Raw genomic sequence first — 22,259 nt, 5'->3', positions numbered from 1 at the left:
GTTGATAATTACTATGGCTAGGTAATGATTATTGGGGGCTATTATTCTATACTACTTTGTACATGTCTGAAATTTTCCACAATAAAATGTTAATTTTTTTTAAAGGTAGGCAAAAGAGACAGGAGTGTGGGAACACAGTGCACACAGGATGTGTAAATGACTCTGATTCTGTGCAGCGGCTGGAAGATGTGAGCTTGGAGAGACATCAGATCTGCTGAAGGCAGCTCGCCCTGAAGGATGGGCAGAGAAGAGGGAGCCGAACACATGAAAGGGGAGACAGCATGTGTGAAGGCCCAGGCTTTAGAAGAGTAGCCTTTCCACAGACTTCCCAAGTGCCTATTTTGGAAGGGCGTGGGAAGTGATGGTGTCTACGCCCACTCTAACTTCTGCTGTCTACCATCAGGCCTTATAGCTGAGCAAGAGAGCCGCTCCTTGAGGCTAGAGAGATGGCTCTGTGGATGAACCATTTGTGCTGCACAAGTGTGTGGTCTGAAGTTTGGATCCCCAACACCTCCCTGAAAAGTCCAGAAAGCGTGGCAGCCATCTTTACTCCCAGCTCTCTAGAGACAAAGAAAGACAATCCCTGGTGTAAGCTAGCTAGCTAGACTTGGTGAAACTTTTGAACCTCGGGTTACAAGAGAGAACCTGCTACAATAAATAAAGTGAAAAGAGATGAGTAACACACCTGATATTAATTCAGGCCTCCACATGCACACAAGCATGTGTGTACACACACATTCTCTCTCACACAAATACATGTACATATATGTGCAGACGCACACAAAACACACATGCACATGCAAAAAAAAGGGATAGAGACCGTAAGTGGCCCTGTCCCACGAGGTACAGAAGTCATTCTCTAACAGGGCCAATTTGCATATTAAAACTGAAAACGTCTCAGCTTACACAATTCCTTCACCACCAGGTCCTGTTTCCTCCAGAGCAAGCCCAGGCCTACTCCTCACTGGCCTCTGGCCTCTGACCTCCCAGCCCTCTCGTGGCAGACTCATAATGCACATTCACTTTCTGGGGTGATCCACCCATGGTCCAACAGAGTGGCTTTCGAGAAACTTCGAAGTTCCCTGATGTCTATGAGGTTCCAGGCTTTTCATTTCTCCAGCTGGAGTCCGTAACTTCCACAGAATTTTCAGAATGTTCTCTAACGACAATAGGCAAGCATCACTACACTTGAAGCTCAATGGTTTTTGACATGCATTTAGGAGTAGGTCTAGGTGTAATTTAATTGTATCTACCAGAGAGCCTTCAGATATCAGTATGTGTTCCCTGTGCTGGCTAGTCTTCTGCCAACTTGACACAAGCTGGAGTTAGAGGGCACCTCAGTTGAGAAAATGCCCCACTAGAAGGACCTGTGGGAAATCCTAAAGTGTGTTTTCTTGGTTGATGGTTGATGTGGGAGGGCCTTGCTCCCTGCGGGCGGTGCCAGCCCTGGGCTGGTGGTCTTGGGTGCTGTAAGAAGGCAGGCTGAACAGCCCACAGAGAGCAAGACAAGCACTGCTCCATTGCTTCTGCTGTTTCCTGCCTCCAGGTTCTTTCTCAGGCTTCCCTCAGTGATGCACTTAAGAGCTGTAAAGCAAAATCAACTCTTTCCTCCCCGGTTGCTTTTGGTCATGGTGTTTGTCACAGCAGCAGAAATCCTAGGACAGCACAGTTTGCACACTTCCGTATCCGTGAATACAAAAATTTGAATTCTTTAGCACCAGGCTGAGAGCAGGACAAATCTTAAACTTCCTCTTCTTTTAAAATCCGAACAAAACAGCAAACCTATTAGGAATTAGCACCTATGTGACACCTGACATTAGTCATATTTACAAGTCCTCCAATTAACAAAGCAAGTTATCTTCTTGTCACCTCATATTTTGAGTTTGAGAATTGTGACATGGAGACTCAGAAAAGGAAAGAAAAAAAGCAAATGAACATTTAAATTTTATGCTAAATCCTCTTAGTGGTTTGAGAGGCCTCTTCACCAAGCCCTCCCACTTTGGAACCTCACCACAGCCTCGTCTAAAAGGATGTGAGAGTCAGGGTACTCTGCATTGCCCGCTTTCCACAAATATTTATATATTCATTTAATCAGCTTTTCCTGGGCCCGGAGCTCCCCGCTACAACAGGACAGAAGAACGGTGGCTTTCGGGAGCTCTGGCGTCCCCTGTGCTCAGAGTTCCACCTGCCACTCTGCTGTCTCCGTCCTCGGCACTGACTCCTGTGCTCGGGCCACCACCATCCATCTCCAGCTAACGTGCAATGGCTCTTTAGACCACTTCAGTCTTCACACAATACCTAAAAGGCAAGCACTAGCGTTATATATGCCGAGGAAACTGAGACTCATGGGAAACAAGGCCCCTGGAATTAATCGGCTAATCGGCACTCTCGCTTTAAGAGCCTGTGTGCTCAGTCCGGAAGCACCCCCATCTAGTCAGTGGGGACTCTAGGGAATGTGCAGGGAGTAATTGTGCTGAGTTCTATCTAGCACCATCATTCACAGAGACCCACATTCTCAGAATAGAAGTAACTCTAATTCTCCATGAGCCAAAGACTGGAAGGGGAGAATTCCCACCAGACTCAGCCTCCTCAACTTCCCTCTGCTCCCCTGGACCTGCATTTATCTACCTACCAGTGACTGAGATAATGTTCTGTGCATAGTACTGAATTTGGAACACCACAATGAATAATACAAACACTGTCTCAATCCACGGGGAACTTTCTGTCTGGAACACACAGACATTAAAGTAACAAGTAAATAAACTGGAGAGGAGTGTTGTGTGTGTGTGTGTGTGTGTGTGTGTGTGTGTGTGTGTGTGTGTGTGTGTAGGATGCCATAAGAGAGGAAGCGAGATGGACCTAGGTTAGATAGCATGATAGCAGTTGTCCATACAGATGAGATCTCGCTAAAGAAGTTGAGATCTCAAGTTGAGAACTAAATCTAAAAGCATCTGTGATGCAGGGGATCGTTCGAGTTCTGAAAAGAATGGAGAACACATACAAAGTTCCAGCACTGAGCAAGAGGTTGACATGTTCTGAGAGTGTAGTGTTGCTGTCAGGGGAACGTAATAAACAGAGATGTAGGCTAAAGCTGGAGGGTGACCAGCTAGATCCTACGAAGCACATAAGCTAAGAGAAAAAATCCTAGATTTCAAACTGAGAAGTGGCAGAGTTATGTTTACATTTCAGCGTTATGGAGGCTACCAAATACAAGGTACTTCGTAATACCTAGTACTATGAAGAGGAGCAGAAAGGAAGTGGGGGCATCAGTTGGAATGCTCCTATGGACATCTAATCAAGAGAGGATGTTTGCTTGGTCTAGGCGGTAACAACAGGAGCCGATTAAAAAGGAAATACTGTAAAGTAAGATTCATCTGATTTCCTAGTGTATCTGCCTAAGAGTGTATCAAAGTGCAGATATCAGTGATGACTCCTGGACTTTCAGGCATGTGAAAGTGATATTCATCAAAAGAAAAAACAGACAGAAGGGAAATATATCTAGAAGTATTATCAAGAGAATTTAATTTGGTGAAAGTAAGTAACTGTCAACCCAGATTTCTATATCTAGCAAAGTTATCTTTAAGAAAAAAATCAACAGAAATGTCAAAGACATTTCAAGACAGGCACAAAATAAAGTAATTCACGATCGTCAAACCAGAACTGCAGAATGTAATTAAAAAGACTCCTACACAGGGAGGAAGAAAGATAGTGTTTAATCATAAAAGAAAACAGAATAGATTCCATGAGAGGAATAAACAAAGAAGAGCTAGAGAAGAATCCATCATGCCGAGCTCAGTACACTGGCAAACCTCTAATACCAACAGGAAAGAAATAAATAAACAATTGCATCACCAGGAGAATCACCAAAAAACTGCAGTCAACAGTACACTGCTCTCAATAGTAACTCTAAATATAAAAACTCTTAATTCTACAATTAAAAGATGCAGACTAGTTATTAAATTGAAAAACAGGACCCAACCATTAACTGCCTATCAGAAACAAAATTTACTGGCAAAGATACAGGCAGACTGCAAGTCAAGGGATGAAAGTCAATGTACCAAGAGAACGAAAGTCGAAATCAGTCCGAAGAAACTATGTGTCTGATAAATTCGATTTAAAGCTGAAATTAGGAGACAGAAAAGAGAATCAGCGCATGTCAGTAAAGGGAGCACTCTGTCAAGACATATAACAGTTCTATTTACATATGCACCAAACATTGCTGCATCCAGTGTCATAAAATAAAGATTACTGGTCTTAAAGGGACAGACAAGTCTATAAAGAGTACTTTGTGACTGAATTCAACACTGAAATCTAAAAACAGGTAGATCATCCAGACAAAAACTCAACAAAGGAAGTTCAGTTTTAAAATGTGCCATAAATAAAATAAACTTTGAAGCACAATTAATAAAAACTCAGAGACAGTGAGGTCCAACCTGGAGGTCAGAAGAGCAAGCAGCCAGCCACTGGCTCTTACCTCTACCTCAGTCCAAAATGGTGAATCTCCAGGAATCTCAGAATGAGACTGAGAGTGAGAACTGTCTCCTCCCGTCTTATAATTCTCTCTAGTTCTGGGATAAGAGAGTGCACCACTACCGTCTGGTTTCTATGGCAAGATAGTGTGGCTACTGAGGTTAAAGGTTTGTGTCATTGCTGCCTGGTGTGTAAAACTGACCAGCGTGACTGTTTTATTTTTCTGATCTTCAGGCAAGCTTTATTTATTAAAATACAAATGAAATATCACTACAAAACTTAATAGATATGTACAGAATATTCCATCCAATGAATGAATATACAACACACATTCTTATCAGCAGCCTTTGAAGCTTTATCTAAAATAGATGACATTTTAGACCCCAAAGCAAGTTTTAACAAATACAGAAAGGCCAGCCTGGCCTACAAAATGATTTCCAGAACAGTAAGGGCTATGTAGAGAGACTCTGTCTCAGATAAACAGACACATACATACATACATACATACATACATACATACATACATACATAGGTGACAGCTGATAGATTATAGACAGACAGATAGATATATGGACTAGTGAGAACCTAGTAGTACAGTACTTGCCTAACATGAGCAAGTCCTTAGGTATGATCCCCAGAACTACAAAAATATAGAGAAAGAAGACTCAATACAACTACAGAAGGAGAAGAGAACACCGCAGATATTAATGAAACCCTGACAGTCATTAAGGAATACTTTGAAAACCTATGCTCTGGAAAGTTAGAAAAGACACATATGATCTCCCCAACCCCAAAGAAAGTAGACAAAGAAGCCAGCAGCTCACAACAGAATCCAGATGACTAATAAACACAGAAAACTACTCAACTTCACCAAGGAAACCTCAAGAACAAGACGCCATTTTTCACGAGACAAACAGCATCTAATGTAAGCAAAGGTGGCCACAGACAGGCCCTTTTCACCATTAGCAGTTTGATTTAATTAAGCATCTTTTGGATTTGTTACTCCATTTCAAAAATGTATGTTTATGTTCTTTGGTCCAGTAAATTTACTTCTCAGAAATGTACGTTTAATTTACATGAAACTTATCATTCATGTTCATTCACTACATTATTTCTCAAAACCTTAGGGCAATGAACAATCTGCATGCCTACCAATACAGACTGATAAGTTAATTATGATATATCCATGCAATAAACAACTTATATGGCTCTATAATAAGCAATGAGATTAAAGCATTGATAAAGTCTACCAACAAAGCAAAGGCAAGGACTAGACAATCTCACAACCACAGACCTTTAATGAACTAACATCAACAGTGAGTAGAAAAGGAAGAAGCAGTACCGCTTTCTTTTTATACAGCCAATGTTACCCTGTTCTGATATGAAAACCCAGTAAGGACACACAAAAACATAAAGCTTATATTTTTCTGCTCTTCTTCAGTATAATGTTTGATGTTTTAGCTAGAACAGTAGAGCAAGAAAAAGAAATTAAAAGAATATAAATAAAAAAGACAAATTGTTTCTATTTTTAGACAATGTGATCCTACACTTAAAAAAAAAACCGTAACAGCTATAGAGAAAAAACTTCAATCTGACAATTACTTTCAATAAAGTAGCAGAACAGAAATAATATCCAAAAGTCAGCAGCTTTTCTATACACTAATATCAAACTTTCTGAGAAAGAAACCAGGTGGGGAGTCCCATTAACAAAGCCTAAAAAAATAATACAACATCTGGTAACAAACCTAACCAAAATGAAAGATCTCTATGGTGACAACTTTAAACAACCAGAAAAAGAGGAAGAAGAAATTAGACACTAGGAGTCTTTTCTAATCTGAAAAGTCTTTCCTTGACAGTCTCCACACAACTAGAAGAAAACAATTGTAAAATCTATATAGAAGGACACAACCCCCAAACTGCTAAAACACAAAGAGCAATGCTGGAGGCATCACAATCCTGATCTCAAACTATATTACAGAACCAATGTCACAAAATCACACAGTACTAAGACAGACAATAGACCAATCCAATAGATTAGAGAATCCAGCTACAAACCCTCACAGCCACAGCCGCTGATGCAGCCACTTGGTTTTTGACAAAGACAACAAAACAGTCATTGGAAAAAAGAAAATCTCTTCAACAAATGGTACTAGGGAAAATGGATCTCTGTATGTACAAGAATGAAACTGGCTTTATTTCTTTATCACCCTAAACAAAGGAAAGTATTCTAAGTGTATCAAAGATCTTAAATGTAAGACCTGAAACTTTGCAACTAGTGAGAAAAAAAAACATAGGTATAGTACTAGAAGATATAAGCATACTTAATGACATTTTTTAAAGAATTCCAAGAAAATAATGACGAAAGTGCTAGTTAGGGTTACTATTGCTGCAATGAAACACCGTGAGCGAAAGCAAGTCAGGAAGGAAAGAATTTGACTTAAGCTTCCACATCACAGTTCATCATCAAGGAAGTCAGAACAGGAAGTCAGAGCAGGAAACTGGAGGCAGGAGCTGATGCAGAGACCGTGGAGGGGTGCTGATTACTGACTTTCTCATCATGGCTTGCTCAACCTGCTTTCTTATAGCTCCAAGGACCACCAGCCCAGGGATGGCCTCACCAACAAAGGGCTGGGCCCTCCCCCATCAATCACTAATTAAGAAAATAATCCCTACGCTGGATCTTATGAAAGCAATTTATCATTGGGGGTTTCTTCCTCTCAGACAACTCTAGCTGTGACAAGTTGACATGCAGCTATCCAGAAGAGCAAGGGATATCAGATGGGATCTCATGAAATTCAAGTGCTCTGCAGAGGAAAGGAAACTGCAGCGGAGTGAAGAAATGGGCTGTAGACAGGAGAAAAGCCTTTGCTAATGGAGCTTCTGACTGCAGAGTCATATCTAAAATGTTTAAAGAACTCAAAAAGCACAAAAGCCATCGAGTCAATAAATAGAAAAGTAAATGGAAATTTTCTCAAAAGAAGAAACACAAATACTCAATAAACAAATGAAAAAAATTCAACATTCTTAGCCATAGGGAGATACAAATTAAAACTACATCGAGATTCTACCTTGTGCCAATCAGAGCGGTTATCATCAAGAAAATGAAAAATAAAAATGATAATAAAAGTGTGGGGGAAGTGAATCTTTACTTTCCGTCGGTGGAAATGCACACTAGTCCAGCAGCTGTGGGAATCAGTATGGCAGTTCCTCAAAGAACTAAAAATTAAACTGCCATATGATCCAGCTCTACCCCTTCTGGGTGCTTATCCAAGAGAATCCGAATAAGCACTTCACAGCGATGCTTGCACATCCATGTGATACTTGCACTGCCATGCTATTGCCTATAGACAAGCTATAAACTCGCCTAGATACACACCCATCAGCAGATGAACGGAGAAGATGGGATACACACGGTGGAGTTTCATGGAGCCTGGAATAATGAAATTATGTTCTTTCCTGGAAAATCAGATGAGTGTAAAGATCCTGATGCTAAGCAGAATGAGCCAGACTTGGAAAGATAAATATCACTTTTTATATCCTATGCAAGACAGAGTAGGAGGGAGGGGAGAAAGGAGGAAGAGGAGAGGGAGGGAGAGACAGAGTAGAATAGGAACTCTTAGTGGAAGAATAAAGCATTTAAAGGGGCGGGGAAATAAGAGAGGTAACAGGAAAAAGGACAATATTACACCTTTTCTCTAATGTTCAGAATCTATATTTAAGGTACACGCATACATATAATGTATGTAGGTATATGATATATATACGAAAGTCAAAGGGAGACTACGTAGGGAACAAACAAGACCAAAAGGGAGAGTGAAGAACAAGGCAGAATAATGGGTGAAAAGGGAAATGTGGGTGACGTGTGTAAAACATGTGTGCAAAACACTAAAACAGAGCCCATTGTTCTGTACCCTAACAAAATTATTAATCATAAGTAAAAATGTTAACTTGGATATAATGAGTTTGAGATGCCTGTGGGAATGCCAAACGGAAGCATTAAGAAAACTTTTGAATATAGAGGTCTAAAGTTCAGGAGGGAGGCCTGAGCCAGCAACAGAAATTTTGGAGTTGTAACACATTGAGCAATGACCTTATAGTAGCCATGAGAATGTGCCTAGCAGATCTCCAGCTATGGCCAAGAGCCCCAGCTTCTGGGCTCTGAAATCCTTTATTATATGTAATTAAAGAGCATGGGTTAATAACAGAAAGGTAAACTCACTCCTGCGAGGCAGGGGACCCTCCTAGCTCAAGACACTGGGGCTTTCTGAGAGCTTTGCCTAGCAAACTTCCATTCCGTGGTCAGGCTGGGACCACCCAACCTGCTTTCCTTCAGTCTGGCACTCAGAGTCTGAAGGGCATGGTGAATTAAGGACTCTTTCAGTTTTTCCTGGCTCCTTCTCTATTACCTCTGTGTTCTGTCTAATAAATTCTTTCCACATTTCAGCCCATGCTGGTGTCTACTTCTCAGAGCACCCAAACCAAGCAGGTTTGGTTTGTCTATATCTCCTTATATCCATCCACACCTTGAACAACTACTTCCCACACTGCTCTGAGCTTGACTGTGTGACTTGCTTTAGCAACGAAACAATAGCAAACGTGTCACAAATGAAGGATTGGAAAGGTTTGCACTTTGGGCCTTGCTCTCTTTGCTAGAATGTGAAATCTTTGTCGCTGAAAAATGTGTATGTTAAAATTCACCTACTAATGTGAGACCCCCCCAGAATGGGGTCTGTACCTTGCTAAAGAAGCCCTGGAGGGCTTTCTTGTCCATTCTGCCACATGGTTCCATGTCACTCAGCATATAGGTGTATGAGAGACGATCCAGAAAGAGTTGATAGCTTGTAGATGTGTGATACCAAACTGACCATCCAGTGTCAGTCAAGCCAACCCAAGACAAACCAACCCGCAGATTTGCGAAAAATACTAAATGTTCGTTATTTTAGACTTCTGAGTTTGGAAATGGTTTCTTGGGCTGAAAAAAAAAAACAGGAGTTTGGGTGCATAACGATGGTATTGAAACTCATAAGAATGAGACAGTCTTGTCATAGACTTAAAGGTCCTTGTTCTCTCAATATAAATCCCTTGCCCTTAGTCACAGCCCCTTCTGAAGTTTTACTTTTACTGTTTTACTTAACAGTTACTATGTTACAGACAAACTGAGGATCCCATTTCTTCTGGGAGGAGCATTATTCTTTTCATAAAATAATTACAATTAAATTCTTTCATATGAATATTCACATATGTGTGTATATATATACACATTATATATATATTTATATATATATATACATGAAGCTTATAAAAGAGGTTCCATATGGCTTTTTAAGCATATTTAGTGCTATGTATCTCTCTCCCACCCTTCCTCCATCCTGTTTATTGATAGTTGATGGCTTCTGGGGAGAGTCAGTTTTCTTTAAGGATGTGGTCCGTAGTAGGCTGACCATGCTGCAGTGGCTGGTCCCACACCCATAAGTATATGGGCAGCACAAACTGAACTGGGTGGCAAATATGTCTTTAAAAAAAAGACATGCCAGGCAGTGGTGGTACACACCTTTAATTCCAGCACTTGGGAAACAGAGAAACCCTGTCTCAAAACAACAACAACTAAACAAAAGCCTTTAAGTTTGGAATGGGAGAGGGTGAGGTGGATCTGGGAGGAGTTAGAGGAAAGAGTGGGGGTGAATACAATACAACTACATGGCATAAATCAAAGTTTACTATTTATTAATAAGTAATCATTAAAATTAGTAAAATAATAAATTGAAATTTGATGGGTATAAAGTTGGCAAGACATAGAATTCTTCCACTTCAGTTTCCCAGTAATACTTTCTACACACACACATGCATATACAAACACACACACACATGCATACACAAACACACACACACACACACATGCACACACACACACGCACCATCACATCACAACCTCAGTCAAGTCCTCACTGTGTCTCAGGAACTGATGGGTCCTTGCTATCACTTCACAATCACCCTGTGATAAGGGCCTTATCGAAGACACTCAGTGAATGTGATGCCCTCCATCTGCAGAGAAGATGCACCATGATGGACAGAAGCGAAAATCAGGATTTCCACAGGTTCCATAGTGGCCTTTTACTTGGCTAAATTATCGACTTATTGACTGCCCACTAAGGGCAAACCATTAGAGAAACACTGATAAGAGACAAAGTCCTTGGTTATCAGGACCTCACAATCTGTAAGGTCAGCAGCTACTTGGTGGCAGGGATCAGCCCAAGATGCTCAGAGACTACAAAAGAAAAGGACCCATGGGTGCATGAAGGGAATGCAGGAAGCCTCCTGGAAGAAGTAACTGTGCTTAGGGAGGTTCTCATGCAGAGACCAAAGCAGGTTCAATGGGGAGCTGAGTGGGAAGACGGGTGGGAGAGGAGTCAGAGTGATGTCTGGGTTTCTGGCTTGTTAATGAAATGAATGTTGGTATCATTTGCTGAAGGAGGCTATGATGGGAGGACCAGAGGTGGTAAAGGAGGATGAGTTTGTTTGTAAATAAGGTGACTCTGCAAGACCACAAAGTACTAAGGAAGACTATCCACTTTCTACTGGGGTGAAATTCTGAATAAAAGAGAATCCTGGGCTGGAAAAGAAATGTGGAGGGCAATATAGCATGTGGGTGATGGGTGAAACAAAGAAAAGGGGAGAAAACCCTCTGGGAGAGTACACACCGTAGGAGAAAAGCCAGGATGCGGTCAGGAAGCCTCTGCACAGAAGGATCAGTCATTTAGTCCCCATCTAGAGACGCCAGTCAACACTAGCGAAGAGTTAGTTGCCACATGGGGGAAGGTTGCCATGAGATACCAGCAAGGGACTTTGGTATCGAGTCTCAGATACTCCAGGTCTCTACTTATCACTCCACTGTAAGTGGCCAGAGAATTATTAGCATTAAAATGTGAACGATTAGTAGCATGCATCCATGAACATATATGCATTTTAATTAGGACTCCAAACTTCACAATGGTTCTACACTGGAAACCAAGACTTGAATGAAACTCAGCCCCCTCCTCGCCCTCCCTACCTATTGTTATCTACCAATTTGTAGGCCTTTTTGCTTATCAGCAAAGTGTGAAAATAAGTAGTACACTACTGGCCTATAGGGCAAATACCCAATAGCAGCCTTCATCCATCCTTCTAACCAACTTTCACGTGCATCTGATTTACTTGATAGACATCCACTCCCAGAATGGGTCTGACTCAGAACTATGGGGGTGCAGCAGAGAAATTAATTCTTAGTGGTGCTGATCTTGCTTTTCAGGAACCATACTCTGGGACTGACCATCTTCCTGAAGTGTCCCAGAAACTGAATATGTAGTCCTGATAAAGACTGTGGATCTAAGTCCTAGGCTTTAAGTGCAGGAAGGATGGTAAGCATGGTAGAATAAAAGACAGGGGCAGGGCAGGGAAGAGCCTACTGGCTCAACTATCACCCAAGCCTTTCTGGACCAAGAAGTTAAATAATCCACATCTCCATGTTTGAAAAGCTATATTGACGCAGTGATGCGGGAGAATTGTCTGTATTCTGTCAATCATATTTTAATAAAACGCTGATTGGCCAGGCAGGCAGTATAGGCGAGAAAACCAGACAGGAAGTAGAGGTGATGCAATGAGAACAGGAGAATTCTGGGAAGCAGAGAGGTTCCTCTGTCACTCCTGCGCAGACCACCGAAGAGGCAACATGTATGCTGCCCCGCTGAAAAAGGTACAGAGCCATATGGCTAACTTAGATTAGAATAATGGGTTAAGATAAGTCATAAGAACTAATAAGTAGCCTGATCTAATGGGCCAATCAGTTTATAACCTTATAGAGATCTCTGTGTGATTGATTTTCTCTGGGAGTTGCCAGCTGTGGGGTACTGGGTGGGACAGAACCCCAACAAGCTGGCCCCCTCATGTTACAACGCAGCCCTCAATGGAGGAAGGGAGTGGGTCTATAGAGCCATAGACAACAGGCAACACAGTAGACTAAGATTTTCTCCATAGCTGGGGAGATTAGTGAGGTGTAGGGGGGCTGGAAAGAGTTGAAGACAGTAGAAGCTGGCCTCGCAGCAGGGCAAGAGCAGTCTTCCTCCACAGTCTGTGGGTAGGAAGGAAGCCAGTGGGATCTCTCCCCACCTTCAGAGAAGCTAACCTCTGCTCTGGGTGAGCAAGAAACTAACCTGGAACAGCCTGGAAAATTCTACCAGTAAAATTCTATTGTAACTTTGCAATACCATCCCCCGCTTTCTCTCCGGGCCTTGGTGCTGCCCAGGAAACAGGTGGCTAGAAATCTCTAGACAAGCCCATCAGCAACAGGAATGGAAAGAAAGTGTCTTCTTTTGACAAATGCCTGTCACAGGCGTCATCTGCTTTTATGTCTTAAAGATCTCCTCTGAACTCCCCATTTCCATCTGTAATTTAATACAGCCCACATTCACTACTAGCCTAGGTAGTGAAATTGATAATAATAATGAATCACCATGCTCAGCTCATAGAGTTCTGTCTGGGGTATAAAATGTTGAGTTTACTTTGTAGTCTATAAAACAATTTCACATACCATTTAATTTATTCCTTGCATACTGAAGAAAATTGGTGATATGAATCCTCTTCCATTTTTTTATCATTCTGATCCTCGGCTTAAATATCACCTCTTCAGGAGCCTCCGGTGACATGCCGATCTAAAGTCACTCTGTCCCTGCCACATTGCCTTAGATTAATCCTCTGAATAACATTCATCATGGGCTTATTTTCTTTCACTCTCTCTGTGGCTGAATATGAATTTTATGAAAGTGGGCTATTTGGCTGTCTTGTTCATTGCTGTAGTCTCAATATCCAAATCATTACCCAGCCCAGAACTGACACCTGGGCCATGTTTATGTCGGGAGTGGGGAGGTTGGAAAGAAAGATAGGAGATGGGGACAAGGAAGGAGAAAAATATGAAAAGAGGGAAGGGGAAGGAGTAAATGAAACAAATGAAAAAAATCTATTGTGTGGCTAGTTGGGGCTAAGAGGGGGAGAAGAAGGAGAAAGAAAAAAGGAAGAAAGACAGAATCATGGAAGAGTCATTCATCTTAAAAGGGGAAGAGGCCTCTTGGGACCACTGATGACCCAAAAGATGGGATACAGTGCTCGTGTACGGACAGTCCTCTCTTGATCATACAGCCAACAAGGATTAAAGCAAGACCAGACCCACTATCTACAGTCAGAGAGCATGCAGTTCGATAAGACAAATATTTTCTTAAAGTACTATGCTTAGTTGGAGAAACCAGTCACTTAAGACCAAGAACCATGCCCAGGGGCTGGGAAGAGAGCTCTGTTTCTAAAGTGTTTGCTTACAAGCACAAGGACCTGAGTTCAATCCCCAGAACCCATACTTCAAATAAAGAACAAAGCAGAGCATGGTGATACGCTTATAACACTGGTGCTAAGAAAGCAGGCACAGACACTAGACCTATGGGGTAACCCCAGGCCACTGAGTGAGAGACCATGCCTCAAACAAGAGATGGCCTACACCTGAAGAACAGTAACTGAGGTTGTCCTCTGGCCTTCACACACACACACACACACACACACATCTTACATTATTACTTTCCCATCTCTCCATCTAGCTGATGCTGAGGGTCAGGAAGTTACAGTTATATTCTTGTAACTGCAGCAGCCTGTCAGTGAGAGGTGAGTCCATCCGTCAACCCTAGGCTGTGCTGTTACACAAGCCAGAAAGTATACAAAAGCCCATGAGGACAGATTCGTGTCCCTGCCACAGGCTGTGTGCCCGAGGCAGAATCACACCTTCCTCCAGTCCCCTCGGGATGCTGTGCTCCCCTCTAACTCACCCATCTGCTGATTTCAACCCTGTATGAGGCTCTGTAGCATGACTCTCTTCACCTGAGTCCTAGACTCATGTTTATGAAAGAATTTTTTTCGTATGTGGCCAGTGAAATTATAAAGCCTGGGAATTTCAATTCTGGCTCTTTCCAAGCAATGTCACAAGACCATGAATGAGAGCCCTGCGTCTTCAGTGAGGCCACCTTCTGTTTCAGAATCTCATTCACTGCAATCCCAAGTCTAAGTGTGTTTCGCAGACAACACGACTCCCTAGAATCCTCGTGTTCATGACAAAGCTGTCAGACCTTAACACCAATTTTCCTACTTACACCTTTGCTGCTGCCAGGAAGGCACCCATCTTCAGGTAAGCTCATCTATACGACAATAAATGGTTTTATACTGAGTTTTTTTGTCGCAAACAGCTTCAGAGTTTATAAATGGATACTCGGTCCAATGGCCTAGATCCTCGCTCCCCACCAGGAAGACAAAGACTATCACTCTTCTCTCTCTAAAGACCACAAGCTCCCATGGTCCTGCCTCACACCCTCATCCTCTTTCCCCACCACTCAGCTTACAAGTCAGAGCGTGCTTGTTAACCCCCTGCTACTCTTTCTGCTTTGCCTAGCTCTCCCTCGCTTATTGGGAAGGCAAGGTAACTTACACCAGGAAGAAGAAATGCATTCTTCTGACCAGACAAAAATTACCATTTGTCCAGTCCATAACTGACTTGCCCACTGAAGACCAAGAACAGATGGTGCCCTCCTCACATGGTCTCCTCTATCTGCCACCACTAAGAGAGAAGACAACAGAAGGAATGGCTTTGACGTTCAACGGCTAATTTTGATTGTCAACTTGACATATAATGGAAGCAGGAACTTTGATTGAAAACTTGCCCCCATCAGACTGGCCTATAGGCATGTCAGAGGGGGTGTTTTCTAGATTGCTAATTGATGGGAAAACGCCCAGCCCTCTGTGGGTAGTACCATCCCTAGGCAGATGGACTTGGACTATATTAGAAAGCAAATTGACCACAAACCTTGAACGTAGCTGGTAAGGAGTGCTCCTCTGTGGTCTCTACTTCAGGTCCTACTTCTAGGTTCCTGCTTTGAGCTCCTGCTTGGTTCTCCCTTGCTGATGGACCATAAACCTCAAGCTGAAATAAACCTTTTCCTCCACAAGTTGGTTTTGGTTGCAGCATTTAGCACAGCAACAGAAAGGTAAACTCGATCACTTAGGATCTGCAGGGCACAAAAAGCAAAGTCACACGGTACTCTAAGATCTCAGTAACCGCTGCTGTTAAGGTCCACGCCAATGGCTCATCTGGCCCAACCCTCACTTTGGGATAGAATAAATAAGACCCGGGTAGGTTAGTGACTTGCCCATGACTACTGATTGGGGCCAAATTATGATAGAAATGAAGTCCGTCAGACAAATGCTTTTTTTTCTCTGCTTTACCCCACCCCCAGTCTGTCTGCTTTCCCTCTATTCTTCTTGGTCTGATAAATTACAGTGATAGATGGTAAATGGAAGGGTAAAAAGTTAGAAACATGCCCAGAATTATCTACGTCAGGCTCAAGTTTTGCCTTCCTGCTGGAATGGGCATCTGGGTGCACCCATGGCCCTATCCGCTGGTGACAGGCATGCTCCTCCCTGACCTGCAAAATTCCTTCAGGGAAAGCCAGAGGTGGGAAGGCCATTTCCAAGTCAGTCACTCACACCATGAGTGAGGCAAAGCTCCCTAACTAAAACGTCCTGACACTGAGCAGCAGACAGTGACATACACGCTACCTTTCCATCAGACAATCCCATCACCTCAGGTAGCGTTTACTTGCACACTTGCCTGGGATCCATGACGAAGTCTATTCCAAGTAGCCAGGAAGGAAATAACAGACACAAACTTCACGAACACCAAGCAGTGATACTACTGACAAAAGAAGAAGTCAGAAGTGACATGAAGCAAGAGCCAGGAAGACAGGGACATTACTTTCCACCTACAGATAACAGATGTTTTTTAAATGTCAACTGGCCCCATCCACCTCAGCACAGAAGCAGCCCTGTGTGGGGCAAGTCAGCCAGCCCTGGATTTAACCCCAGCTCTGTCTCCTGCTTCTGGGTGATCTGAGCAAGTTACTTTCCTTAGCTTCAACTTCTTCATTGATAAAATGGAGGTACACACTTGATAGGCTTGTGCAAGGATTCATTATGGTAAAGTCTAGAAACTGCTTGAGATAGCGTCTGGAAACTAAAGCCCTCAATAAGTTGTAGCTAATTTTTTTTCAAAGCCTGAAATGATTTAGCTACCTGAAAGACTCACGGATTCCGGGGGAGGGATGACACTGTGACTGTCCCTAAGAAGGCTTATCTTTCCTTAGCACAGCAAAGAAGTAAATGTCAGACATTTTCCTAATCCAGACAAAACGATGCATCTGGAATGTGGGTTTCTCAGTTGAAACCCGGATAACATCTAGGAATCTCTCTCTCTCTCTCTCTCTCTCTCTCTCTCTCTCTCTCTCTCTCTCTCTCCCTTCTCTCTCAAGCCCAGTACTCAGTCACAGCCTCAGAGGGGTACAGAGGGAGAGGCAGCAGCATGGACCCAAAGGCTCGGTCCTGGGCGTGAGTGCAGTCATTGCTGTCCATTTATGCTGCCACCAACTCTGCACTTACAACTCCTGGCAGGATGGTCTCCTCGAAGCCCCAGGTTCATAAATCCCACAAGGAAGCAGACTAGGAACAGAAAGGGCTCCATGGAAACCACCCTCAAAGTTGCTATCCCTGCAGTATCTAAGCATGAAGTCCCACTCTAGGAACGGGCAGTTCACAGAATCTGGTTTTCATTGTTTGGGCTTTTTGATAGTGTGGTGTTTTTGTTTGGTTTTGGGTTTGGCTTTTTATTGATTGATGGTTTGATGTTTGTGTTTTGGAGCTGGTGTCCAAACCCAAGACCTTGAACATGCTCAGTAAATACCCTACTGTTGATTTACATCCCTTACCCAGAAGTATATATTTTCAATTTGAATTTTTCAGATAGATTTGAAAAGAAGTCCTAGAATCTGAGTCAGAACTGTTCCAAATAGGAAGGCTACAAGATATGACATGAATGCAGGACATGTTATTCTGACCTCTGACCTCTGTGTTCAATCGTATGTCCATCATCCATCTCTACCTGGACAGACAGTTCATATACAACCTCAAAAGTACCCAGACTTAGACAGTAATTGGTGTAATTACCCATACTCCAAAGTGCAAAGGTGTCTCCCTGGCCAGAGACTTAGCAGGTAAGAGACCTGCAGAAGGCAATAAAACAAAAGGCCATCTTTTTCTGGGTACTGGAGACAGGAACCACACTTTCGCAAGAGTGGGAGCTCTATTTTCCAGCAGTTCCTGCTGGGAACAGACTACGAAGTTCCCTCCGATGTCTTGTACCCCACCTTCCTTCCAAGCCCAGTGCAGCAAGCTCCTCTTCTTTTGGTTCTCACAATGAAGTAGTTCTTATTTCAGTATTAAAAGAGTTCTTCCTTTCATGAAAACACTTCTCCCTAGTCAGGTTTCCCAGCCTCCCTTGGCACTAAGACATTCTGCCCTCCCCGGAGGATGATGTGAGTCTCATCCCCCAAGAGTACGAGTGATTGTCCCAACACACGGACCTGGGAAAGGAAAGGACTTGATTGTTCCCAGGTCTGGGTTATCCACCAACCAACTCAGCCTGAAACACTGGCTCTGATGTGTCACCGTCACAGAGGAGTCAAAGCTACCCACCTCCCTCCCCTCCCCCCAATCTATATAGACCTTGGACAAGAGGCCTAACTACCACCTTGGTCCCCACATGAAGGAGGAAGCCTAGATGGGGGCGATGGGGGAAAGTATCTGCCGTCATCCTCTCTAGATCACCCACATAAAAGGCACGGAACATGAGTGTACTGGTCCTCCATTCTGTTCAGGGAGACATCCAAATCCGGTCAAAAAAGCAAGTCACTCAAGCCTGGTCTACCTTGGAATTCTCCACCCAAGCCACACTCTCAGGAAATAACCACATGTCTGTGCCCCCAACTAGCAGATCGAGAGACACCCAGGTCACCCTATACCAGGATGGATTCACTTCCAAAAGCACATGTAGCCTCCTTCATAGAAACTTCACTAGAAGCTCAACCCCTTGCTGAACACTCTCAACAGTCCCCCACAAAACTTGTCTCCGTTGGGGACTGAGGAGCTGCTTTTGTCTGGAGTCATGGAAGGGCTTTGAGAGGCTCTGAGGCTAGTGAAAAATCCCCAGCCCCTCATCTACCGGGAATAGGGCTCCATTTCTGTGGCAACCCTGAGACTCTCTAGCTGTGGGGTGAGAAATGCAAACCCCAAGCCAAATGCCACCCCTAGGACCCCACCAAGGGGCACGCAATTGGCTCCTGGAATATTCTAACAAGGTACTGTCCAGGCTGGGGCAATTGCTGGAGAAGTTGAAAACGGAAAGACCGCATACAGAAGAAGAGCTGGAAAGGAGCCTTCCAAGAAGGTCTGGCTCAGAGCAGAGCCTCCGAGGTTCAGAGACCCCAACAGGTAGCAGCAGCAGCAGGGGATTCGCGCTGCCTCCAGGAGAAAAAACGCAGCCGGGCTTGTGGCCACGCTGACAGGGGCAGCCCCATCCTCAGCCGCAAAAACCCAACCCCACTCACCTTGAATTAATGCAGAGTCCCGCGCTCAGCTGAAGGAGGGTGTGCTAGTAATCCCGAGGCATCATTGAATTGTTTTAAAAGAGCAAAAGGGTGGGGGAGGGGAACTGAGAGAGGGAAAGAGAGGGAGAGAGGGAAAGTGGGATGAAAGAGGTGGTGAAATTGAGGGGGAAAGAGGGTAAAGTCTACAAAAAGAGACGCAGGGGAGGGAAAGAAAACAAAATTATTAAATAAAAAAAAAGAGACAGTTCGGGGGACGGAGGGAGGAAAAAAAAATCTGTCTCCTGCCCACACAGTGCAAAAGAAATTTCTGGCAATCAGAAAGACTCTCACACTTGCAGCTACAGAGGGGCCAGCTGGGGAGGTAAACAGCAAAGGGATAGAGAAGACAGGAGGATATCCAAACGGAGAAAAAAATCTCTCTGTCCAGGCAGCACAGCCCCAGAGAGCTGTGTGGAGCAGGCAGGAGGCGGGCAAGATGAACACGGGAGCGCGCAGAGGCTGCGGGGAGGGGCAGGGGGGCAGCGCAACGCCGGGTTTATCCACAGATCAGTGTAGTAACCAGGCTGAGGTCCAGAAAATTAGGTCAGGGTTTCTGGGGGGGAAAAAAGTTCACTGACCTCAAACTTCCGCGAGTGGTTTCCACTGAAGCACTGGATCTCCAAGCAGTTCCTCCTCCAACCCTGATCTCAGCACCCCCTGCGCTAGACCTCACCAGAATCCTAGACTGGCCTCACAGAGTAGGAAAAGTGATCAGAAGAATATTCACTACATCTAAAGAGAAATAAAAGCCAGGTGGGGCTTCTGGAGTGAAGAGTGGGTAGTGGGAGAGAACACAGTCCCTGAGTCCACACTGCCCAAGAAAGGAGACCCCAACCCAAGGAAGAAACCCCTCTGCAGCCGGTGGCATTCTCTGAGGATATCCAGGGTCCAGGTGAGAACTCCAAGGAAAGTCAACCTGTTCCCTGAGGACTGCCTTAAAAATTAGTGAGTCAGACTGCGGTTTCCACATTCTGCTAGACTTTATCTCTGGGATTTCCTCTGGCTCTCAGAACCCTGAAAATGTCTGCAAGAGTCACATAGGCAAGAAGGGTTCCTTCCGTCGCCATCAACTGATTCCAACAGAGAAAAGGCAGAGGCAGTATGACGGGAGGGACAAGAAGAGAACTGGAAGCAGGCAGAGGACAGCACCCTTCCATCACCACGCTCACACCCTGAACTTGGCCCTGGCCATTCCTCTGCAGGTTTCCTTGAGGGTTTCAAAATGAAAGGGACACTTGTCCTGTTGCACTCTGAGTTTCCCATGGCGGACAGCATAGACCTTCTCTACTCAACTAAGCCAATTTCACACACTGTCCTCTGCCTGACACCCAGAGGAACTGGGAAACACCCCACAGAAGGAGGTAGAATGGCCAGGAGGCCACAGCAGCTACTCTTTCCTCTTAGTCCAGCGGGAGATGGACAGGAAAGTCTGGGGCGATGCCATCTGCTTGCTCCCATTTCACTGCCCCTGCCTCCCAAACAGGAAAGTCTGACCGGGAGGTTCGTCTTGTGAGCAGTCAGAACCATGACTAGGTCAGATAATGGGTAAACTTCTCACCAAGCCCCAAAAGAAGTTAGTCTATCTCAATACGTGAGGTTTTCGGTAAACTGAGTCACTAGCCTCAACATTAAGCAAGCAAAGATCCACTGGGCATTTGTGGGGGGAGCTATGTAGCAGTTTCTCAGAAGCTGGAAACGGGTCTGTAAATCAACTGTCCCTCATTGGGGGGGGGGTGTATGTTTAAACAGAAAAATGCCTCCAAAGAGGTGGCAAAATGCTTGCCACCAAATCTAACAACCTGAGTTCAATCCCCAACCCTCATGCTAGACATAACTAATTCTAGAAAGTAGTCCTCTGGCACATACATGTGGCCTGTGCATCCTTACAATACAAACATAAGTAAGTAAAGAAATGTAATTTTTACTTTAAAACGCCTCAGACGCCCTCTTATGCAGGAGGGAGGCCAAAGTCTTCCACTGTAGAAGTAAGTACTCCTCCCTAAGGCGAAGCTGCATAAAGCCAGAAGGGGAGGTCCTCCGACTTCAGAGAATCGATCAGCCAATCAAGAAGAAGAGGCCCTCCCCTGAATCAACTTGAGGACACATTAGAGTCTACAGGAAGGAAAATGATAATTCAGTATCCTGGCCCCTGCCCACAACATAGACACACACTGACATAATTCCAGCCACGGATGCTTTCCCTACTCCCACCCCCTAAACAGGATGTTTACACCGTGATATTTGAGCTTCCTTTTTCTTTTCTTTTTAACTGAAAGTTTCTGGAACTAGACTAACAGAAGGCGGATTGTTCACTGGCTTGGAATCTCCTCCAGAGAAGAGCATCCGTGCTCACCCCCTCTACCATCCAAACAAACAACGATCATGCCCACAAACAAAATTCTCCTTGACAGCCCCTTCCAACACTTGGGAGAGTGCCACCAATCTGATGGCCGTGGAAGAGCCCCTGTGCCTGTTCACTGTGGCGGTTCAATCCTGATGGCCAAGGCCAACCCTCTGGATACACCTGCTATTTTATTTCGAGTCTCTGTGAATACAAGTAATTGAACAAGTCTAACAATATGCTGTCCTTTCCGACACAAAGAAAACATCACTTTGATTCTTATCCCATTTGAATGAGTCGTGGCTGTTACTGTAAGGCAGAGGAAGTGGGGAAGCAGGGAGTAAGGAAGTAGACTGGGAGGCAGGAATCCATCTCAGCAGACACACATGCCCCTCTCCCAGCAGGGGAAAGGGCCAGGTGACTGGCACTCGCTCTCAAGCCTCTAGGACCCCCAGCAGGGGAAAGGGCCAGGTGACTGGCACTCCTTCTGCAAATCTTTATCCAGGCAGAAGCACCTTGCAGTCCTGGTTTAGACCTATGCCTGACACTGCACTCCCTAATGGGACTTTACTCCATACTGGGGCCATGGCTTCAAAGAAAAGACCCTGCTTTAATAATTCAGCGGCTTGAATGCCATTTAGTATCCATAGCAACTAGTTCCCTGACATCTAGTTGTAGGCAGGATGTGGCGAAAAGAGGACGAAGGGAAGGAGAAAAAGGGAGAAAAGATGGGCAAAGAAAACCAGGTCAGGTCTTGTTTCAACTTTCTCTTTCACTCCTCATCCTGGTCCTGAGGATACAAAGCCAGCGGAACTCCTCTGAACCGTCTCCTCACTCAACCTTGGCTCCCTCCCACCCAGCCTCTGCCCTTCCCCTCTCCTCTACTAGAAATTGGGAGATCCAGATTCCTG

At 44.2% G+C, this 22,259-nt stretch overlaps 1 protein-coding gene across 1 annotated transcript in view; it reads right to left on the bottom strand.

Moving 5' to 3' along the window:
• Positions 1–19,433, bottom strand: part of Cacna1e (calcium voltage-gated channel subunit alpha1 E) — a 471,717-nt gene extending 452,284 nt beyond the window's left edge. The window contains exon 1 of the mRNA XM_087906403.1: positions 18,969–19,433. The gene's annotated coding sequence lies outside the window, so the exon portion shown is untranslated. The remainder of the gene's footprint in view (positions 1–18,968) is intronic.
• Between the last annotated feature and the right edge of the window lie 2,826 nt (positions 19,434–22,259).

This window comes from Myodes glareolus, chromosome 5, assembly GCF_982192425.1.
Source record: "Myodes glareolus chromosome 5, mMyoGla1.1, whole genome shotgun sequence".
Taxonomy (NCBI): Eukaryota; Metazoa; Chordata; class Mammalia; order Rodentia; family Cricetidae; genus Myodes; species Myodes glareolus.
The sequence above is the reverse complement of the archived record's forward strand: the minus strand, read 5'-3'. Positions and strand labels throughout refer to the sequence as shown.